This window comes from Chiloscyllium plagiosum, unplaced genomic scaffold (genome assembly GCF_037043375.1).
Source record: "Chiloscyllium plagiosum isolate Xiang-an unplaced genomic scaffold, Cpla_swu_hap1 HiC_scaffold_21, whole genome shotgun sequence".
NCBI classification, from domain to species: Eukaryota; Metazoa; Chordata; class Chondrichthyes; order Orectolobiformes; family Hemiscylliidae; genus Chiloscyllium; species Chiloscyllium plagiosum.
In genome coordinates, this window is record NW_028270159.1 from 4,204,147 (window position 1) to 4,225,804 (window position 21,658).

The following is a 21,658-nucleotide window of genomic DNA, read 5'->3' on the forward strand; positions in this document are numbered from 1 at the left end:
AACTGAAATATGAATTGGACTGCTTTAAAACCAAGTATTGTAAAAGTAACTGCTGTGCTTTTTAAAAGCAAGTTCCTGAAAGTGTAAACCACATTAACAATGCTGTTTTGTTAAGATGGGAGGAGAAGTTGTTGTACACAGGCTGACACTGGAGATGTCTATTGTGCCATTTAGCCAACAACAGGTTGCTAATTGATTTGTGCAATTGTGACTAGCTGTGGATGTGGAAGGCCACCAGCTTGACAAAACTATTTCATTAGGTAAAAACAATGACTGCAGATGCTGGAAACCAGATTCTGGATTAGTGGTGCTTGAAGAGCACAGCAGTTCAGGCAGCATCCAAGGAGTAGCAAAATCGATGAAAGGCTTTTGCCCGAAACGTCGATTTTACTGCTCCTTGGATGCTGCCTGAACTGCTGTGCTCTTCCAGCACCACTAATCCCGAAAACTATTTCATTGGCTCCTGGGGAGATGAACAGCTGTGGGTGTGCATGATACTTGCTGAAGGTGCATGATACTTGCTGAAGTTGCAAGAGCAGACGGTGTGAATTCCTCTTCAGACAAATACATAAAGCTTGATGAAAGCCCTTTTGTTTTCCCTCAGTAGTGGCTATGGCTTTTAACCAATAACTAAGAATCTTTGCAGTTAATGTAACAATTACCTGTGCTTCCTGTAAAGAAGTGAAAGGAAGAAATAGATTGCCGAATAGAAAATCCAGGCAGACAGGAGGAACATCTCAGTAAACCCTGTGGACTACAGCCATTGAACTACTGCCGCACCTTTTTACCTCCACTCCGAGGTGTTGTTTTGTCAGCTTCTGTCTGTCTGTACGTATGTATGGGAGGTTTCAGAAAGGGATGAGAGATGTAACTAGTAGAGTTTTATGTCTATAGTTCATTGTTGTTCACCTGTGGTTAGGATTCAGCTACTTATCATAAATGGTAGTTTTGGTGAAGTACGGAGACCTGGTTTGTGTTTTCTGTTTGTTTGGATGTATCCAAGAGGTAAATTGAGCACTTTGCATACTTAGATAAATTTTAAACTTTTGTTACCGCGCAGGGACTGGTAGGATCTGATTCTAGTGTGCTATCCCAGTGAAGCATGAGAAAGTTTGGGGCTGTGGCTGACTAATTTTAAACAGGAGACAATGAGCATTTGAGTGAAGTATTTTAAGTAACATAAATGAAGCAAAATACAAGGTTCTATACTGCATTTCCTGCAGATGGCAGTGTTGTTCCTCATTATCTTAAATGAACTTTTAAAGCCCAACCGACTGATTTTGCAGGTAAACTAGAGGTAGCATTGCTTAACAGAGCTAACAAGACAGAAATAATTGAGGTATTAGCACAGCCAATGAGTTTAGTAGAGATCAGGTTCCCCAGACAGTGTCATATTGGAGTCAGGCAATGTCGAGTGTGACACTGCTGCTCCTTTAATAGGGTTGTGTTGTCCAGGGATTTTTTCAAAAGTGTTGTACGAGGTAGAGTTGCTGAGGAGGTCTGGCTTGGATGGGTTTCAGGATCAATTTGGTTCTATCTAACAGATACTGCCTCAGGCAGAGGACTTTCAAGTTTAAAATAAAACACTAGTAGAATGAAAGGGGAGTGGCCAGTTCTCCCGGCTCAGCTTTTCTCTGGTTTAGTTTAGTTTGGGTTTAGCAGTCTGGCTATTCAGAGAAAACAGTCAGTCAGTTTTGAGGCTGTTGGTTAAAGAAACAGCTCCACGGAGGAAGGTGTTCCATGCTGAATCTCTCTGCCATCTCCCTCTCTCTGACATCTCTCCTGTAACACCCTGTATAGATTTTTTTCCTTTTTTTGCCAAAGGGTGTTTATAGGGATTGTTGCAAGTAGTTGGAACAGCGTCATTAAGTTGGGATAATCTGTTGGGTTTTCAGATATCCTGTATCCTGTTCACTTTTGTTTGTGTTTCATTTGGTAATCTTGTAAATACATTCTGTTTTGTTTGAAACTAAGTAGTTGGGCCAGTTACATCCCTCCTGAAATATCCACTTTACACCTGCTTAAAACAACTGGCAAAGTTAGGGTGCAGGCTACTTTCTTGCAATGTTTTGAGGTGATCTGGCCTGGTCAATAACATGAGTTATAGTTAAAGCAGCTTGAGGGGAAAAAAAGTGAAGAAATTAAAGATAGCAGAAAAAAGCAAAGAAAAGGTGGTAACGATAAGGAAAGGGAGATGGAATTAAACATGAGAAATAGAAATGAGAAAACTGGAAATAGAATTGCAAAGAGAAGAGAAAATGAAATAACATGAATATAGGCTTAAACATTGCATTTTAAACAGGGCATGTCAGATTGGTACAGGCCGTGGTGGCAAAAATCTGAATCATAATTTGAAGTCCAGTGAAAAAATGTTTCCATTTGTATAGGTTCCACCAAAGTTTGATGTAAATGATGAGGGGGCATTTTCATGTCATTTGAGAAAATAGCGAGACAAATTAGTTGGGCAAAAGAAGAAAGGACACAGCCAATGCAGAACAATAGCTAAAGCAGGAAATGTATGCTTCACTAACAGAGGAGGTTTCTCAGCATGATAACTCTGTGAAAATAAAACCTATTAGCTGCATAGGAGCTGAAACCATGACTGAATCTCTTAAAGTGATTATTCTCTGAGAGGAATTTAAAAATTCACTACTGCCATAACAAGAACCCAACTTGAGGACAAAAGGGTTACAATTGCCAGACAGGTAGCAAGTCAGGCAGCATCTGAAGAGCAAGAGAGTCAACATTGTGGGCTTACCCCCCTGATGAACTCTCCTGCTCCTCAAACGCTACCTGAACTGCTGTCCTTTTGCAGTCCTCACCATCTCCTAGACGAATAGCAATAATAGCTGATGATTATGGGCTAATTCATGAAACTAAACCTTCTTTCCTTCACAGGCACAAATTGAAAAGGAAAGAAAATAGGAAGTTGGAAGGAAGGCGTGTAGCAAAGGTAAGAAATGGAAAGCTGGGGATGCCCCTTGGTCTGTTCAGATCAGAAATTACTGAGATTGGAAGTGAAAATCAGAAGGTGACGTGTTTCTGTTGTAACAAGGTGGGACAAATTCATTCAGAATGCTGGAAATTGTAATGGAAATCTATGGGAATTATTGGTACTTGTAAGAATGAGTCTGAAAGTGATGCTCATAATGAACTCTAACTGGATTTAGAGTTTAGCTCTAACTCCAGTAAGAGATGACGTAAAGACTACAGTGAGTGCAGAAGAAGCACATAGGGTGCATGCAAGGAATTGGAACGTAAGTCTTTTATCTTGAAATGAAGCATCAGAGATACAGGAGTTACTTAAACTCTTTTATTGGTGAAGGGTTTCCCTTTAGAGAATTCATTGAAAGTCAAAAGGTTAGGAACTGGGATAGGTGAAGAGTATGTCCCAGCTCCACTATAGATCCAGCTGAATCCCTTTGTCACTTGTGACTTGTGCTGGTCGGGATAGTTAAGAAATCCCCTGGGGATGTAGTTAAATTACTTCCGGGGAATGATTTGGGGAGATTAAAGTCACAGTTTTGTCTAGAAACACAGAAGGTATAGCTGAGGAACAGGTTCTGGGTATTTTTCCAGTGTGTGTGGTGACCAGAGCAATGGCTAAACAAAGTCCATTACCAGAACTCACAGTAATACAACAGGCATTAGTTGGTGGACCCGAAATGAATGAGTCTGAAACTTTATTGCTGGAACAGCACAGCAGGTCAGGCAGCATCTAGGGAACAGAAGATTCGACGTTTCGGGCACATGCCCTTCTTCCTGAAGAAGGGCATGTGCCCGAAACGTCGAATCTTCTGTTCCCTAGATGCTGCCTGACCTGCTGTGCTGTTCCAGCAATAAAGTTTCAGCTTTGATCTCCAGCGTCTGCAGACCTCACTTTCTCCCCGAAATGAATGAGGACAGTTAAAAAGAACTGTTTGCTATGTCTTCATTAATTGAGGCTCAGGAAGTGGGTCCAGATTGAAGTCAGTTATCACTGACAGCACACACTGTGGCTGAAGGAGTTCCAGAGGGTTGTTTTATTGATCACAGAGTTCTGATTAGGGAGGGGAGATACTGTCACAAACTACAGATGAGGAATGAACGATTGTTTATCAGATAATGGTAGCATCCAGATATTGTATTGAGATATTGCAAGTAGCACATACAGTTCCTATGTCAGTGTATACAAGAATACAAAAAACTCAGTATCGATAAGCAAATGTTTTATACGGTTAGGACTTCATAAAGATGTACTGCAGTTTTGTGATACGTATCAGGTAGTAGGAAAATCTCAGAAAATTCAGGGTATCGATAAATTATATTAAGGATACGATGGGAGGTGAGGACCTCAATTTAGTTGTTATCACTAAAGGGGTAGGGTTGAGCAAACTTGAGGCTCTAAAGGTAGATAAGTCTCCTGGTCCTGATGGAGTGCATCCCAGGGTGTGGAAAGAAATGGCGGAAGTTATAGTAGATACGTTAGTGGTAATTTACTGAAACTCACAGGATTCTGGGCAGGTCCAAGGGACTGGAAGAAACGAATGTCACGTTGCTATTTAAAAAGGGGTATAGGCAAAAGGCAGGTAACTCTAGGCCAGTTAGCTTTGCCTCTGTAGTAGAGACAATGCTGGAGGCTATCATTGAAGAAGAAATAGACATCTGGATGGAAAGGTTTCCATCAGGCAGACGCAGCTTGGATTCACAAAGGGAAGGTTGTGTTTGACAAATTTACTGGAGTTCTTTGAGGATGTAACAAGTGTGATGAGGGGGTTACCCTGTGACGAGAGGGTGTGCTGCCTGGGACTGTATTCACTAGAATTTAGAAGAATGAGAAGGGATCTTATAGAAAACAGATAACATTATGCCAAGGGATAGAGAAGGTAGGAGCAGGCAAGTTGTTTTCGCTGGTGGATGAACCCGGACTAGGGGACATGGCCTTGAGATTAGGGGGAGTAGATTTAGGACAGAGAGGAGGAGATACTGCTTTTCCCAGGGGGTAGTGTATCTATGGAATTCGCTGCCTGAGGAAGCAGTAGAGGCAACTTCATTAAATATATTTAACACACAGTCGGATGGGCTTTTGCATGGGAGAGGAATTAAGGGTGAGGGGGGTAATGCGGGTTGGGCAAGCTGAGATGATGGCGAGTGGAGTCCCAGGCAGCTCACCCTCTCGTCATAGAACCTCGTCCCTCTCGTTCCCAGAACCAACCTGGTGAACCTCCTGTGCACCACCTCCAAAGCCAGTATATCCTTCCTCAAGTAAGGAGACTAGAACTGCGCACAATACTCCAGGTGCGGCCTCACTAATACCTTGTACAATTGCAGCAGAATCTGCCTGCTTTTAAATTCAACCCCCATAGCAATGAAAGCTAATATCCCATTTGCCTTCCTGATTGTCTCTGCAAACCAACTTTTAGCGATTCATGTAAGAGCGCTCCTAAGTCTCTCTGCCCAACAGCATGCTGTAATCTTTCACTATTTAAATAATACTATTGTTACTTCCAAAATGGGTAACCACACACTTACCAACATTGTACTCCATCTGCCACATCCTTGCCCACTCGCTAACCTGTCTTAAATCTCTCTGTGGACCCTCCCCATCCTCTGCACAGTTTGCGTTTCCTCTCAATGTAGTGTCATCAGCAAACCTGGAAATGTTACACTCAGTCTCCTCTTCCAAATCATTTCTCTATATCAGGAACAGTTGTGGGCCCAACACCAACCCTGCGGCACCCTGCTCATCGCTGATCTCCAACCAGAGAAACACCCATTTATCCCAACTCCCTGCTTTCGATTGGTTAACCAGTCCCCCATCAATGCTAGTACATTCCCTGGAACTCTATGCATCCTTATCTTATGGATGAGTCTTTTATGCGGCCCCTGAGTGAACACCTTCTGGAAATCCAAGTACACACCATCCACCTGTTGCCCTCCACCCACTTCCCTTCCTGAATCCATACTGCGTCTGCCTGATGGGACTCTTTCTATCCAAACATCTCACTATTTCTCTAATGAAAGCCTCCAGCATTTTCCCGACTTCAGATGTTAAGCTAACTAGGGACGGTGTAGAGGGAGCTTTACTCTGTGTCTAACCCCATGCTGTCCCTTTCTCTGGAAAGTGTTTGATAGGGACAGTGTTGTTCAGTTTTTTGCCAGTTCGAACAATTTATTGCGAGCATTTCCGACTCATTACTGCCATGATTCAGGCTGGTCTCCAAAGGGGATACTTTGCCCTCCCAGGAAACGCTGCCAAACAGGAGCTGGCAGGGGGGCAGGGAAGGAGGGAGTACACTCACCAGTCTCAGAGAGCTGCCCCTGCTGGAGATGTGTGTGCATCAGCCTTGCAGAATGACATTGGCATGTGTTCAAAGCTCCTCCCATTGAATCTGGAGTTGGAATGCAGAGGGGCTGAATGGAATCCTCCTGTTCCCATATGTTCCCTGCCCACGCACTCTTCCTGAGCCACCAGCACACAGTTCCTCATCCCTCTCTCTTGTTGTGTTTTTACAATCTGTCGAAGATTCCATGTGGCATCTTCCCTGTGAGAGTGGGACTACAGCCAGCACGTTGCACTTGTTTCAATCAAAGCCCCAACAACACGATCATCTCCCCATTTCCACACGACTGAGTAAAATTGAACAGCTCAGTAGTTGCTGTGGTGACTGCCTTTCATTATCTGTGCCTTCCCAGGAAACCTGATGTCGAATTAATTCACCTTCATGCACAAGGTCTCAGTTTGTGAGACAGTTTAAGTGGAAAATAATCCACACATTTTTGATGACTTTAGTCAAAATGTGACTGAAATTGAACAAGATCAGCTGCCAGTGAACTTCATTGTCATTCACTCACTGCACACACAGTCAACCCTCCTACACTCACGCCCCATCCCCCAGTGAGAGTCAGTGTGTGTGCGACTGTACCCCAGTGAGAGTCAGTGTGTGTGGGAGCTGTACCCAGTGAGTGTCAGTCTGTGTGCGACTGTACCCCAGTGAGAGACAGTGTGTGTGGGAGCCATACCCCGGTGAGAATCAGTGTGTGTGGGGACTATACCCCAGAGAGAGTCAGTGGGTGTGGAAGCTGTACCCCAGTGAGAGTCAGTGTGTCTGGAGCTGTATCCCAGTGAGAGTCAGTGTGTGTGAGACTGTACCCCAGTGAGAATCAGTGTGTGTGAGACTGTACCCCAGTGAGAGTCACTATGTGTGGGACTATACCCCAGGAGAGTCAGTGTGTGTGGGAGCCGTACCCCGGTGAGAATCTGTGTGTGTGTGACTATACCCCAGTGAGAGTCAGTGTGTGTGGGAGCCGTACCCCAGTGAGAGTCAGTGTGTGTTGGACTGTACCCCAGTGAGAGTCAGTGTGTGTGGGATCTGTACCCCAGTGAGAGTCAGTGTGTGTGGGAGACTGTACCCCAGTGAGAGTCAGTGTGTGTGGGAGCTGTACCCCAGTGAGAGTCAGTGTGGGTGGGACTGTACCCCAGTGAGAGTCAGTGTGTGTGGGACAGTACCTCAGTGAGTGTCAGTGTGTGTGGGACCGTGCCCCAGTGAGAATCAGTGTGTGTGGGAGCCGTACCCCGGTGAGAATCAGTGTGTGTGGGACTATACCCCAGAGAGAGTCAGTGGGTGTGGGAGCTGTACCCCAGGAGAGTCAGTGTGTGTGGGAGCTGTACCCAGTGAGAATCAGTGTGTGTGGGAGCTGTACCCCAGTGAGAGTCAGTGTGTGTGGGACTGTACCCCAGTGAGAGTCAGTGTGTGTGGGACCGTATTCCAGTGAGAGTCAGTGTGTGTGGGAGCTGTACCCCAATGAAAGTCAGTGTGTGTGGGACTGTACCCCAGTGAGAGTCTGTGTGTGTGTGACTGTACCCCAATGAAAGTCAGTATGTGTGGGACTGTACCCCAGTGAGAGTCTGTGTGTGTGGGAGCCGTACCCGAGTAGCGCGGGGGGAGGGGACAAGCTGGATGTTTAAAAAGGAAATTGAAGGGAAAGTAAGAACAAGAGAAGTCAAGAAAGACAACTGTATCAATGAGGCAGAAATCTCGGAAAGGCATCATGCTGTAAGGTTGAGTGAAATAAGGGTTGATGGGAAGGGTGAGAGCAGTAACAAATTAAAAATACTATACATGAATGCACGAAGCATTAGACATAAGATGGATGAGCTTGAGGCTCTTTTGGAAATTGGCAGATACGATATTGTGGGGATAACTGAGACGTGGCTTCAAGTGGACAGGGCCTGGGAAATGAATATTCAAGGATACACGTGCTATAGTAAGGACAGACTGACGGGCAGAGGGGGTGGGGGGGCCTTGTTGGTAAAGGATGATATTCAGTCCCTTGCGCGGGGGGACCGAGAGTCAGGAGATGTAGAGTCAGTGTGAATAGAGCTTTGAAATACCAAGGGTAAAAAGACCCTCTTGGGAGTCATCTACAGGCCCCCAAATAGTAGTCTGGATGTCAGATGTAAGTTAAATCAGGAGTGAAATTGGCCTGTCGCAAAGATGTCACTACAGTTGTTATGGGGGATTTTAACATGCAGGTAGACTGGGAGAATCAGGATGGTATTGGGCCACAAGAAAGAGACTTTGTGGAGTGCCTCCCAAGATTCTTAGAGCAGCTGGTGCTGGAGCCGACCAGGGAGAAGGCAATTCTGGATGTGGTGTTGTGCAACGAACCAGAATTGGTCAGAGACCTCGAAGTGAAGGAGCCATTGGGAAGTAGTGACCATAATACAATAAGCTTCAATCTGCAATTTGAGAGGGAGAGGATACAGTCGGAAGTGACAATATTTCTGTTGAATAAAGGGAACTATGGAGCTATGAGGGAGGAGCTCGCCAAAGTTCAATGGTGCAATACCTTAGCAGGGATGACAGTAAGAGGAACAATGGCGGATATTTCTGGGTATAATGCAGAAGTTGCAGGATCAGTTCATTCCTAAAAGGAAGAAAGATCCCAGGAGGAGGCATGGGCGGCCGTGGCTGATGAGGGAAGTAAAGAAACATATAAAGTTAAAAGAGAAAAAGTATAACATAGCTAAGATAAGTGGGAAAACTGAGGACTGGGAAGCTTTTAAAGAGCAATAGAGGATTACTAAGAAGGAAATACGCAGAGGAAAAATGAGGTACGAAGGTAAACTGTCCAAGAATATTAAGGAGGATAGTAAAAGCTTTTTTAGGTATGTGCAAGGCAAAAAAATGGTTAGGACAAAATTTGGGCCCTTGAAGACAGAAACAGGGGAATATATTACTAGGAACAAAGAAATGGCAGAGGAATTAAATGGGTACTTCAGATCTGTGTTCACTTGGGAAGACACAAGCAATCTCCCTGAGGTAACAGTGGCTGAAGGACCTGAACTTAAGGGAATTTATATTTGCCAGGATTTGGTGTTGGAGAGACTGTTAGGTCTGAAGGTTGATAAGTCTCTGGGGCCTGATGGTCTATATCCCAGGGTACTGAAGGAGGTGGCTCGGGAAATCGTGGATGCGTTGGTGATTATTTTCCAGAGTTCAATAGATTCGGGGTCGGTTCCTGAGGATTGGAGGGTGGCTAATGTTATACCACTTTTTAAGAAAGGTGGGCGAGAGAAAGCAGGAAATTATAGACCAGTTAGTCTGACCTCAGTGGTGGGAAAGATGCTGGAGTCTATTATAAAGGATGAAATTACTGCACATCTGGATAGTAGTAACAGGATAGGTCAGAGTCAGCATGGATTTATGAAGGGGAAATCATGCTTGACTAATCTTCTTGAATTTTTTGAGGATGTAACTCTGAAGTTGGACAAGGGAAATCCAGTAGATGTAGTGTACCTGGACTTTCAGAAAGCTTTTGGATAAAGTTCCACACAGGAGGTTAGTGAGTAAAATTAGGGTGCATGGTATTGGGGGCAAAGTACTAGATTGGATTGAAAATTGGTTGGCTAATAGGAAACAAAGGGTAGTGATAAACGGCTCCATTTCGGAATGACAGGCAGTGACCAGTGGGGTACCGCAGGGATCCGTGCTGGGACCGCAGCTTTTTACTGCATATGTTAATGATATAGAAGATGGTATCAGCAATAACATTAGCAAATTTGCTGATGATACAAAGCTGGGTGGCAGGGTGAAATGTGAGGAGGATGTTAGGAGATTACAGGGTGACCTGGACAAGTTAGGTGAGTGGGCAGATGCATGGCAGATGCAGTTTAATGTGGATAAATGTATGGTTATCCACTTTGGTGGCAATAACAGGAAGGCAGACTACTACCTCAATGGAATCAATTTATGTAAAGGGGCAGTACAGAGAGATCTGGGTGTTCTTGTACACCAGTCAATGAAGGCAAGCATGCAGGTACAGCAGGTAGTGAAGAAGGCTAATAGCATGCTGGCCTTCATAACAAGAGGGATTGAGTATAGAAGCAAAGAGGTGCTTCTGCAGCTGTACAGGGCCCTGGTGAGACCACACCTGGAGTACTGTGTGTAGTTCTGGTCTCTGAATTTGAGAAAAGACATTCTGGCTATTGAGGGAGTGCAGCGTAGGTTCACGAGGTCAATTCCTGGAATGGCAGGATTACCTTACACTGAAAGACTGAAGCGACTGGGCTTGTATACCCTTGAGTTTCGAAGACTGAGAGGGGATCTGATTGAGACGTATAAGATTATGAAAGGATTGGACACTCTGGCAGTAGGAAACATATTTCCACTGATGGGTGAGTGCCGAACCAGAGGACACAGCTTAAAAATACGGGGTAGACCATTTAGGACAGAGCTCAGGAGAAACTTCTTCACCCAGAGAGTGGTGGCTGTGTGGAATGCTCTGCCCCAGAGGGCAGTGGAGGCCCACTCTCTGGATTCATTTAAGAAAGAGTTGGATAGAGCTCTCAAGGATTGTGGAATCAAGGGTTATGGAGATAAGGCAGGAACAGGATACTGTTTAGGAATGATCAGCCATGATCATATTGAATGGCGGTGCAGGCTCGAAGGGCTGAATGGCCTATTCCTGCACCTAATGTCTATTGTCTATTGACCCTGTACCCCAGTGAGAGTCAGTGCGTGTGGGAGCTGTACCCCAGTGAGAGTCAGTGTGTGTGAGACTGTACCTCAGTGAGAATCAGTGTGTGTGAGACTGTACCCCAGTGAGAGTCTGTGTGGGACCCTGTACCCCAGTGAGAGTCAGTGTGTGCGGTACTCTACCCCAGTGAATTTCAGTGTGTGTGGGACTGTACCCCAGTGAGAGTCCGTGTTTGTGGGATCTGTACCCCAGTGAGAGTCAGTGTGTGTGGGAGCCGTACCCCAGTGAGAGTCAGTGTGTGTGGGACAATGCCCCAGTGAGAGTCAGTGTATGTGGGACTGTACCCCTGTGAGAGTCAGTGTGTGTGGGACTGTACCCCTGTGAGAGTCAGTGTGTGTGTGATTGTACCCAGTGAGTGTCAGTGTGTGGGGGAGCTGTACCCCAATGAGAGTCAGTGTGTGTGGCAGCTGTACCCCAGTGAGAATCATTGCGTGTGGGAGCCGTATCCCAGTAAGAGTCAGTGTGACTGGAACTGTACCACGGCGAGAGTCAGTGTGTGGGAGCTGTATCCCAGTGAGAGTCAGTGTGTATGGAAGCTGGACCCCAGTGAGAGTCAGTGTCTACGACTGTACCCCAGTGGGAGTCAGCGTGTGTGGTACTGGACCCCAGTAAGAGTCAGTGTGTGTGTGAGACTGTACCCCAGTGAGGATCAGTGTGTGTGGGATCTATACACCAGTAAGAGTCAGTGTGTGTGGGAGCCGTACCCCAGTGAGAGTCAGTGTGTGTGGGAGCCATACCCCAGTGAGAGTCAGTGTGTGTGGGACTGTACCCCTGTGAGAGTCAGTGTGTGTGGGACTGTACCCCAATGAGAGTCAGTGCGCTTGTGAGAATTCACCCCAGTGAGAGTCAGTGCGTGTGTGGGACTGTACCCCAGTGAGAGTCAGTGTGTGTGGGAGCTGTACCCCAGTGAGAGTCAGTGTGTGTGGGAGCCGTACCCCAGTGAGAGTCAGTGTGTGTGGGAGCCGTACCCCAGTGAGAGTCAGTGTGTGTGGGACCCTGTACCCCAGTGAGAGTCAGTCTGTGTGAGAGCTGTACCCCAGTGAGAGTCAGTGTGTGAGACTGTACTCCAGTGAGAGTCTGTGTGGGACCCTGTACCCCAGTGAGAGTTAGTGTGTGTGGGACCCTGTACCCCAGTGAGAGTCAGTGTGTGCGGTACTCTACCCCAGTGAATTTCAGTGTGTGTGGGACTGTACCCCAGTGAGAGTCCGTGTTTGTGGGATCTGTACCCCAGTGAGAGTCAGTGTCTGTGGGACAATACCCCAGTGAGAGTCCGTGTTTGTGGGATCTGTACCCCAGTGAGAGTCAGTGTCTGTGGGACAATACCCCAGTGAGAGTCCGTGTTTGTGGGATCTGTACCCCAGTGAGAGTCAGTGTCTGTGGGACAATACCCCAGTGAGAGTCAGTGTGTGTGGGACTGTACCCCTGTGAGAGTCAGTGTGTGTGGGAGCTGTACCCCAGTGAGAATCATTGCGTGTGGGAGCCGTATCCCAGTGAGAGTCAGTGTGAGTGGAACTGTACCACGGTGAGAGTCAGTGTGTGGGAGCTGTATCCCAGTGAGAGTCAGCGTGTATGGGAGCTGTACCCCAGTGAGAGTCAGTGTGTGCGACTATACCCCAGTGGGAGCCAGCGTGTGTGGTACTGTACCCCAGTAAGAGTCTGTGTGTGTGTGAGACTGTACCCCAGTGAGGATCAGTGTGTGTGGGATCTGTACACCAGTAAGAGTCAGTGTGTGTGGGAGCCATACCCCAGTGAGAGTCAGTGTGTGTGGGACTGTACCCCAATGAGAGTCAGTGTGTGTGGGAGCTGTACCCCAGTAAGTGTCAGTGTGTGTGGGAGCCGTACCCCAGTGAGAGTTAGTGTGTGTGGGACCCTGTACCCCAGTGAGAGTCAGTGTGTGTGAGAGCTGTACCCCAGTGAGAGTCACTGTGTGTGAGACTGTACTCCAGTGAGAGTCTGTGTGGGACCCTGTACCCCAGAGAGAGTCAGTGTGTGTGGCACTCTAACCCCAGTGACAGTCAGTCTGTGTGGGAGCTGTACCCCAGTGAGAGTCAGTGTGTGTGGGACTGAACCCCAGTGAGTGTCAGTATGTGTGGGACTGTAACCTCAGTGAGAGTCAGTGTGTGTGGGAGCTGTACCCCAGTGAGAGTCAGTGTGTGTGGGAGCTGTACCCCAGTTAGAGTCAGTGTGTGTGGGACTGTACCCCAGAGAGAGTTAGTGTGTGTGGGACACATACCCCAGTGAGAGTCAGTGGGTGTGGGACTGTACCCCAGTGAGAGTCAGTGTGTGTGAAACTGTACCTCAGTGAGAGTCAGTGTGTGTGAGACTGTACCCCAGTGAGAGTCAGTGTGTGTGAGACTGTACCCCAGTGAGAGTCCGTGTGTGTGGGACTGTACCCCAGAGAGAGTTAGTGTGTGTGGGACACATACCCCAGTGAGAGTCAGTGGGTGTGGGACTGTACCCCAGTGAGAGTCAGTGTGTGTGGTACTCTACCCCAGTGAGTGTCAGTGTGTGTGGGACTGTACCCCTGTGAGAATCAGTGTGTGTGGGAGCTGTACCCCAGTGAGAGTCAGTGTGTGTGGGAGCTGTACCCCAGTGAGAGTCAGTGTGTGTGGGACTGTACCCCAGTGAGAGTCAGTGTGTGAGAGACTGTGCGCTTGTGAGAATTCACCCCAGTGAGAGTCAGTGCGTGTGTGGGACTGTACCCCAGTGAGAGTCAATGAGTGTGGGAGCTGTATCCTAGTGAGAGTCAGTGTGTGAGGGACCCCTACAAAAGTGGGAGTCAGTGTGTGTTTTGGCTGTACCCCAGTGAGAGTCCGTGTTTGTGGGATCTGTCCCCCTGTGAGAGTCAGTGTGTGTAGGACTGTACCCCTGTGAGAGTCAGTGTGTGTGTGATTGTACCCAGTGAGTGTCAGTGTGTGGGGGAGCTGTACCCCAGTGAGAGTCAGTGTGTGTGGGAGCTGTACCCCAGTGAGAGTCAGTGTGTGTGGGGACTGTACCCCAGTGAGAGTCAGTGTGTGTGGGAGCTGTACCCCAGTGAGAGTCAGTGTGTGTGGCAGCTGTACCCCAGTGAGAGTCAGTGTGTGTGGGAGCCGTACCCCAGTGAGAGTCAGTGTGTGTGGGACCCTGTACCCCAGTGAGAGTCAGTCTGTGTGAGAGCTGTACCCCAGTGAGAGTCACTGTGTGTGAGACTGTACTCCAGTGAGAGTCTGTGTGGGACCCTGTACCCCAGTGAGAGTTAGTGTGTGCGGTACTCTACCCCAGTGAATTCAGTGTGTGTGGGACTGTACCCCAGTGAGAGTCAGTGTGTGTGGGACTGTACCCCAGTGAGAGTCCGTGTTTGTGGGATCTGTACCCCAGTGAGAGTCAGTGTCTGTGGGACAATACCCCAGTGAGAGTCCGTGTTTGTGGGATCTGTACCCCAGTGAGAGTCAGTGTCTGTGGGACAATACCCCAGTGAGAATCAGTGTGTGTGGGACTGTACCCCTGTGAGAGTCAGTGTGTGTGGGAGCTGTACCCCAGTGAGAATCAATGCGTGTGGGAGCCGTATCCCAGTGAGAGTCAGTGTGAGTGGAACTGTACCACGGTGAGAGTCAGTGTGTGGGAGCTGTATCCCAGTGAGAATCAGTGTGTGTGGGACTGTACCCCTGTGAGAGTCAGTGTGTGTGGGAGACATACCCAAGTGAGAAACAGTGTGTGTGGGATCCGTACCCCAGTGAGAGTCATTGTGTGTGGGACTAAACGCAAGAGACTCAGTGGGTGTGGGAGCCATTCCCGAGTGAGAGTCAGTGTGTGTGGGACTGTACCCCAGTGAGAGTCAGTGTGTGTGGAACTGTACCCCAGTGAGAGTCAGTGTGTGTGTGAGTCTGTACCCCAGTGAGAATCAGTGTGTGTGGGATCTGTACCCCAGTGAGAGTCAGTGTGTGTGGGAGCTGTACCTCAGTGAGAGTCAGTGTGTGGGGGAGCTGTACCCCAGTGAGAGTCAGTGTGTGTGGGAGCCGTACCCCAGTGAGAGTCAGTGTGTGTGGGAGCTGTACCATGGTGAGGGTCAGTGTGTGTGGGAGCTGTACCCCAGTGAGAGTCAGTGTGTGTGTGACTGTACCGCAGTGAGAGTCAGTGTGTGTGGGAGCCGTACCCCTGTGAGAGTCAGTGTGTGTGGGACTGTACCCCAGTGAGTGTCAGTGTGTGTGGGAGCTGTACCATGGTGAGGGTCAGTGTGTGTGGGAGCCGTACCCCAGTGAGAGTCAGTGTGTGTGGGAGCTGTACCCCAGTGAGAGTCAGTGTGTGTGGGACTGTACCCCAGTGAGAGTCAGTGTGTGTGGGAGCTGTACCCCAGTGAGGGTCAGTGTGTGTGGGAGCCGTACCCCAGTGAGAGTCAGTGTGTGTGGGAGTGTACCCCAGTGAGAGTCAGTGTGTGTGGGAGCTGTACCCCAGTGAGAGTCAGTGTGTGTGGGAGCTGTACCCCAGTGAGAGTCAGTGTGTGTGGGGGAGACATGGAGAGAGGGAGAGACAGTGTGTGTGAATGAGGAAGGGCAGAGAATGCGAGGTGATACTGAAGACCAAATGCTGAGGCTCTCTGTTCTGTACAGCCCCTTCCCCTGGTAAACTCATTAAAGTGAATGAGGTGGGGGTACCTATTCCTTAAATCCCCCCCCCCCCCCCCCCACACCACACCTGAGTCCAGCCCCTGTCTTCACCCGTTTGGGTTTGAGCTTGTTCTGAATGCCGCCTCTTTCTGCCTCCCCACCTCGTTCCCCCTCTCTGTGCCTCTCTCCCTCGTTCCCCCCCTCTCTGTCTCTGTGTCCCTCTCCCCCTCCCCTAGCTGCTTGCTGCAGGATTGCGCCTCCCCGACTGTGGGCTGCTCCTGGTGGTTTGCTGAACGCTCGTTCGTACGTCTGCTTCTTGGGGTGAGCTCATCGTACAGGTACTCTGCTGTTAGCTCCGCCCCGTCATCGACCTCCACCTGGCCGGGGGCGGGGCCGAGATACGCAGGGGGAGAGGGGAAGGGGGGAGGAGGGACATGGGGAGAGATGGGGAAAGGGGAGATGGAGGGGGGCGTGGGGGGAAGGGGGACAGAGAGTGGAGATGGGCATGGGGAAGGAGGAGGAGGGAGAGGGAGAGGGACATGGGGAAGGAGGGAGAGGGACATGGGGAAGGAGGAGGAGGGAGAGGGAGAGGGACATGGGGAAGGAGGGAGAGGGACATGGGGAAGGAGGGAGAGGGACATGGGGAAGGAGGAGGAGGGAGAGGGAGAGGGACATGGGGAAGGAGGGAGAGGGACATGGGGAAGGAGGAGGAGGGAGAGGGAGAGGGACATGGGGAAGGAGGGAGAGGGACATGGGGAAGGAGGAGGAGGGAGAGGGAGAGGGACATGGGGAAGGAGGGAGAGGGACATGGGGAAGGAGGGAGAGGGACATGGGGAAGGAGGAGGAGGGAGAGGGACATGGGGAAGGAGGGAGAGGGACATGGGGAAGGAGGGAGAGGGACATGGGGAAGGAGGAGGAGGGAGAGGGAGAGGGACATGGGGAAGGAGGGAGAGGGACATGGGGAAGGAGGGAGAGGGACATGGGGAAGGAGGAGGAGGGAGAGGGACATGGGGAAGGAGGGAGAGGGAGAGAGGGGGGAGGGAGAGGGACATGGGGAAGGAGGGGGAGAGGGACATGGGGAAGGAGGGAGAGAGGGACATGGGGAAGGAGGGGGGAGGGAGAGGGAGAGAGGGGGGAGGGAGAGGGACATGGGGAAGGAGGGAGAGAGGGACATGGGGAAGGAGGGGGGAGAGGGAGAGGGACATGGGGAAGGAGGGAGAGAGGGACATGGGGAAGGAGGGGGGAGAGGGAGAGGGACATGGGGAAGGAGGGAGAGGGACATGGGGAAGGAGGAGGAGGGAGAGGGACATGGGGAAGGAGGGAGAGGGAGAGAGGGGGGAGGGAGAGGGACATGGGGAAGGAGGGGGAGGGAGAGTGACATGGGGAAGGAGGGAGAGAGGAGAGGGAGAGGGACATGGGGAAGGAGGGGGAGAGGGACATGGGGAAGGAGGGGGAGGGAGAGGGAGAGAGGGGGGAGGGAGAGGGACATGGGGAAGGAGGGAGAGAGGGACATGGGGAAGGAGGGGGGAGAGGGAGAGAGGAGTGGGAGAGGGAAATGGGGAAGGGGGGAGAGGGACATGGGGAAGGAGAGGGAGAGAGGAGAGGGAGAGGGACATGGGGAAGAGGGGAGAGGGACATGGGGAAGGAGGGGGAGAGAGGAGAGGGAGAGGGACATGGGGAAGGGGGGAGAGGGACATGGGGAAGGAGGGGGAGAGGGAGAGAGGAGTGGGAGAGGGAAATGGGGAAGGGGGAGAGGGACATGGGGAAGGAGAGGGAGAGAGGAGAGGGAGAGGGACATGGGGAAGGAGGGGGAGGGAGAGAGGGGGAGGGAGAGAGAGGAGAGGGAGAGGGAAATGGGGAAGGAGGGGGAGAGGGACATGGGGAAGGAGGGGGAGAGGGAGAGAGGAGAGGGAGAGGGACATGGGGAGGAGGGGGAAGAGGGAGAGGCACATGGGGAAGGGGGGAGGGAGAGGGAGAGGCACATGGGGAAGGGGGGGAGGGAGAGGGAGAGGCACATGGGGAAGGAGGGGGGAGAGGGAGAGGGACATGGGGAAGGAGGGGGAGAGGGAGAGGGACATGGGGAAGGAGGGGGAGAGGGAGAGGGAGAGGGACATGGGGAAGGAGAGGGAAGAGGGAGAGGCACATGGGGAAGGAGGGGGAAGAGAGGGAGAGGGACATGGGGAAGGAGAGGGACATGTGGAAGGAGGGGGAAGAGGGAGAGAGAGGAGAGGGAGAGGGACATGTGGAAGGAGGGGGAGAGGGAGAGAGAGGAGAGGGAGAGGGACATGGGGAAGGAGGGGGGAGAGGGAGAGGCACATGGGGAAGGAGGAGGAGGGAGAGAGAGGAGAGGGACATGCGGAAGGAGGGGGGAGGGAGAGGGAGAGGGACATGTGGAAGGAGGGGGAGGGAGAGGGAGAGGCACATGGGGAAGGAGGGGGAGAGGGAGAGGGACATGGGGAAGGAGGAGGAGGGAGAGGGACATGGGGAAGGAGGGGGAGAGGGAGAGAGAGGAGAGGGAGAGGGACATTGGGAAGGAGGGGGAAGAGAGGGAGAGGGACGTGGGGAAGGAGGGAGAGAGGGAGAGGCACATGGGGAAGGAGGGAGAGAGGAGAGGGAGAGGGACATGGGGAAGGAGAGGGAGAGGGACATGGGGAAGGAGGGGAGAGAGAGAGGGACATGGGGAAGGAGGGGGGGAGGGAGAGAGAGAGACATGAGGAAGGAGGGGGAAGAGCGGGAGAGGGACATGGGGAAGGAGGGGGAAGAGAGGGAGAGGGACATGGGGAAGGAGAGGGAGAGGGACATGGGGAAGGAGGAGGGAGAGGGACATGGGGAAGGAGGGGGGAGAGGGAGAGAGAGAGACATGGGGATGAAGGGGGGAGAGAGGGAGAGGGACATCGGGAAGGAGGGGGAGAGGAATATTGTGGGGGTGGAAGAGAGGAAATGAGAGGGAGAGGGAAATGGGGAAGGGAGAGAGGGAGCGAGGGAACAAAGGAACGAGGGAACAAGACATGGGAGAGAGAGAGAGAGAGAGACAGATACGTTTTTCAGTAACTGGTCAGCTTGGAAGTTGGAACACAAAAACATGGAGAAAAACTGAAACATTCACCCCCTTTGCCTGTCTGGAATCCCAGAGGGAGTCTGGACCATCATTTCCGCACCTGCTACCGTGAGCTCGCACCAATGGCTCCAATATGCTGACCAGCCACCCTGCGCCTTCCGCAAAACAGTCCAGGAAATCCGGAAGGGAAGGGGATGGCCAATCTCCAGGGGGCCATCCCAAGAGGGTTGGCTGGGGGGAGACTGGGCAGGACGCTCCATGTTTCCTGGCTCCCCACCCCCCTCTGCCCGCCCAAGAGATTCCCTCCTTACACACCTCCTTGCAGCAATCTGCAAACCCAGCTGCTGTTCCACGTAGCTCAGGAAGGGTCCCTTCCAACTGGAGTACAGCATTCACTCCTTAATGCTGCATTTCCTGCCAGGCATGGAGAAGATAAAAACTGGACCCAGAGAGATGTAGAGGCAGAGAACATGCAAGAGAGCAAGCACAAGATAGACAGCGTGAGAAAACGAGAGAGAGAGCGAGAGCAAGAAAACGAGAGTGAGCAAGAAAACGAGAGAGAGAGAGAGCAAGAAACAAGTTAACTTCAGCACCAACCAATGGTTCCAGCCAGCAGAAACAATCAAGTTTTTCATTTTTTTTACAAAATCACAAACAAACAGAGGCCCATCTCTTCCCTGCTGGTCCAATGTCCCACCCATCCGCACCCCCACTTCTCTTTCCAGAGCCTATTTTCACTCACCCATAGAGTTGTCCAGCCACGCAAACAGACCCTAAACCCAGATTAAACTAGTCCCACACCGGCCTGCTCCAGCCCCTTATCCCTCCTTAAACCTTCCTTATTCATGCACTTAGCCAACCAAATGTCTTTTAAAATATTGTAACTGTCCCCCCGTCCACCACTTCCTCAGGAAGTTCACTCCACACACCGTGTGGAAAAAACTGCCCCTGGGGTCCTTTCTTAAAAATCTTTCCCCGTCTCACCCTAAACATATGCCCTCTAGTTCTGGACTCCCCCACCCCAGGGGGTAAAGACCTTGTCTATTTACCCTATCCATGCCCCCCTCATGATTTTATAAACCTCCTGTTCTGGACTCTCCCACCCCATGGGGAAAAGACCTTGTCTATTTATCCTATCCACATCCCCCTCATGATTTTATAAACCTCAGGAAGGTCACCCCTCAACACTCCAGGGAAAACAGCCCCACCCTCTCTTTATAACTCAAAGCCTCCGTACCCAGCAACATCCTGGTGAATCTCTTCCCGAACCCTCTCCGGGTTAATAATCTTCCTGTAACAGGGTGACCGGGACTAGACACAGTATTCCAGAAGGGGCCTCACCAATGTCGTGTATAACCTCAACGTGACATCCCCGACTTCTACACTCAAAGGTCTGAGCGATGAGGGTAAATGTGCTAAACGCGTTCTTAGCCACTCTGTCTCCCTGTGATGCCAACATCAAAGACTGATGCCCCCGAATCCCCAGGTCTCTCTGTTCTAACCATTTCACCGTTGGGTAAGGGAGAGAGGACAGTCAGGGTCACACCTCAAGCCCCAGACTGAGTACAGTCCCCCTCCCATCCCATGTATCTGCTGCCCCTTATCCTTCTATTGGAAGTGGCCGTGGGTTTGGAAGCTGCTGCCTGAGGATGGGTTTCTGCAGTGCGTCTTGTCGATGGTACACACCGCTGCTACTGAGCGTCGGTGGGGAAGGGAGGGGATGTTTGTGGATGTGGGGCCCTTCGAGCAGGGGGGGCTGCTCTGTCCCTGGACGGTGTCGAGCCTCTCGAGTGTTGTTGGAGCTGCCCCCGTCCAGGGCAAGGGGGAGTATTCCCTCCCCCGCCCTGACTTGTGCCTTGCTGATGATGGGACAGGGCTTTGGGGAGAGAGTCAGGAGGGGAGTTACTCACTGCAGGATTCCCAGCCTCTGACCCGATGGCGGGAGAGTCAGGAGGGGAGTTACTCGCTGCAGGATTCCCAGCCTCTGACCTGCTCCTGTAGCCGCTGTATTGATATGGGGCTTGGTCTGGTTCAGTCTCTGGTCAACGGTAACCCCCAGGATGTTGATAGTGGGGGATTCGGTGATGGTAACACTATTGAATGTCAAGGGGGCGATGGTTAGATTCTCTCCTGTTGTAGATGGTCACAGCCTGGCACTTGTGTGGAGGTGAATGTTCCTGCCCCTTGCCAGCCCAAGCCTGGGTTTTATCCAGATCTTGCTGCATTTGGACCCGGACTGCTTCAGTATCTGAGGGAGGGGGGGGGGGGGGGGGGTGTCGAACGGTGCCGACATTGTATAACCATCGGGGAACATTCCTCCCCTTCCTCCCTGAAGGGGGAGGGAAGGTCATTGATGATGGATGGGGCCTAGATACTACCCTGAGGGACTCCAGCAGACTGACCCTCCAACCACATTCCCATATCCTCCCCGATCCCACCCCAGGGCTGCTCCTCCTCCTCCTCCTCCTCCCTCAGGTACAGGACAGCGCCAGCTCCCACAATCCTCGAGGTGAGGTCTCACCTAGGGATTCAAGCCACTGGCCCTCGTGGGGGTGCTGGTACACAGCGGGAGCATCCGAGTGTACCCGCTGGGGGAGGTCGGCGATGCCAGTCTGCTCGGTGCTGACCAGGGTGATGACCTCTGCTTCAGTGTCCAGTTTCTGCAGGGTGGTAAGGGGGCGGGGAGGGGAGACAGAGAGAGAGAGAGAGAGAGAGAGACAGGAGAGAGGGTGGGGGGGGCGGAGGAGCAGGGGTGGAGGAGGAGTGGGGTGGAGGGGGGGGAAGAGAGAGGTGCGGGGGGGAAGAGAGAGGTGCGGGGGGGAAGAGAGAGGTGCGGGGGGGAAGAGAGAGGTGCGGGGGGGAAGAGAGAGGTGCGGGGAGAGAGAGAGGTGCGGGAGGAAGAGAGAGGTGCGGGGAGGAAGAGAGAGGTGAGCGGGGGGGAAGAGAGAGGTGCAGGAGGGGAAGAGAGAGGTGCGGAGGGGTAGAAAGGAGGTGG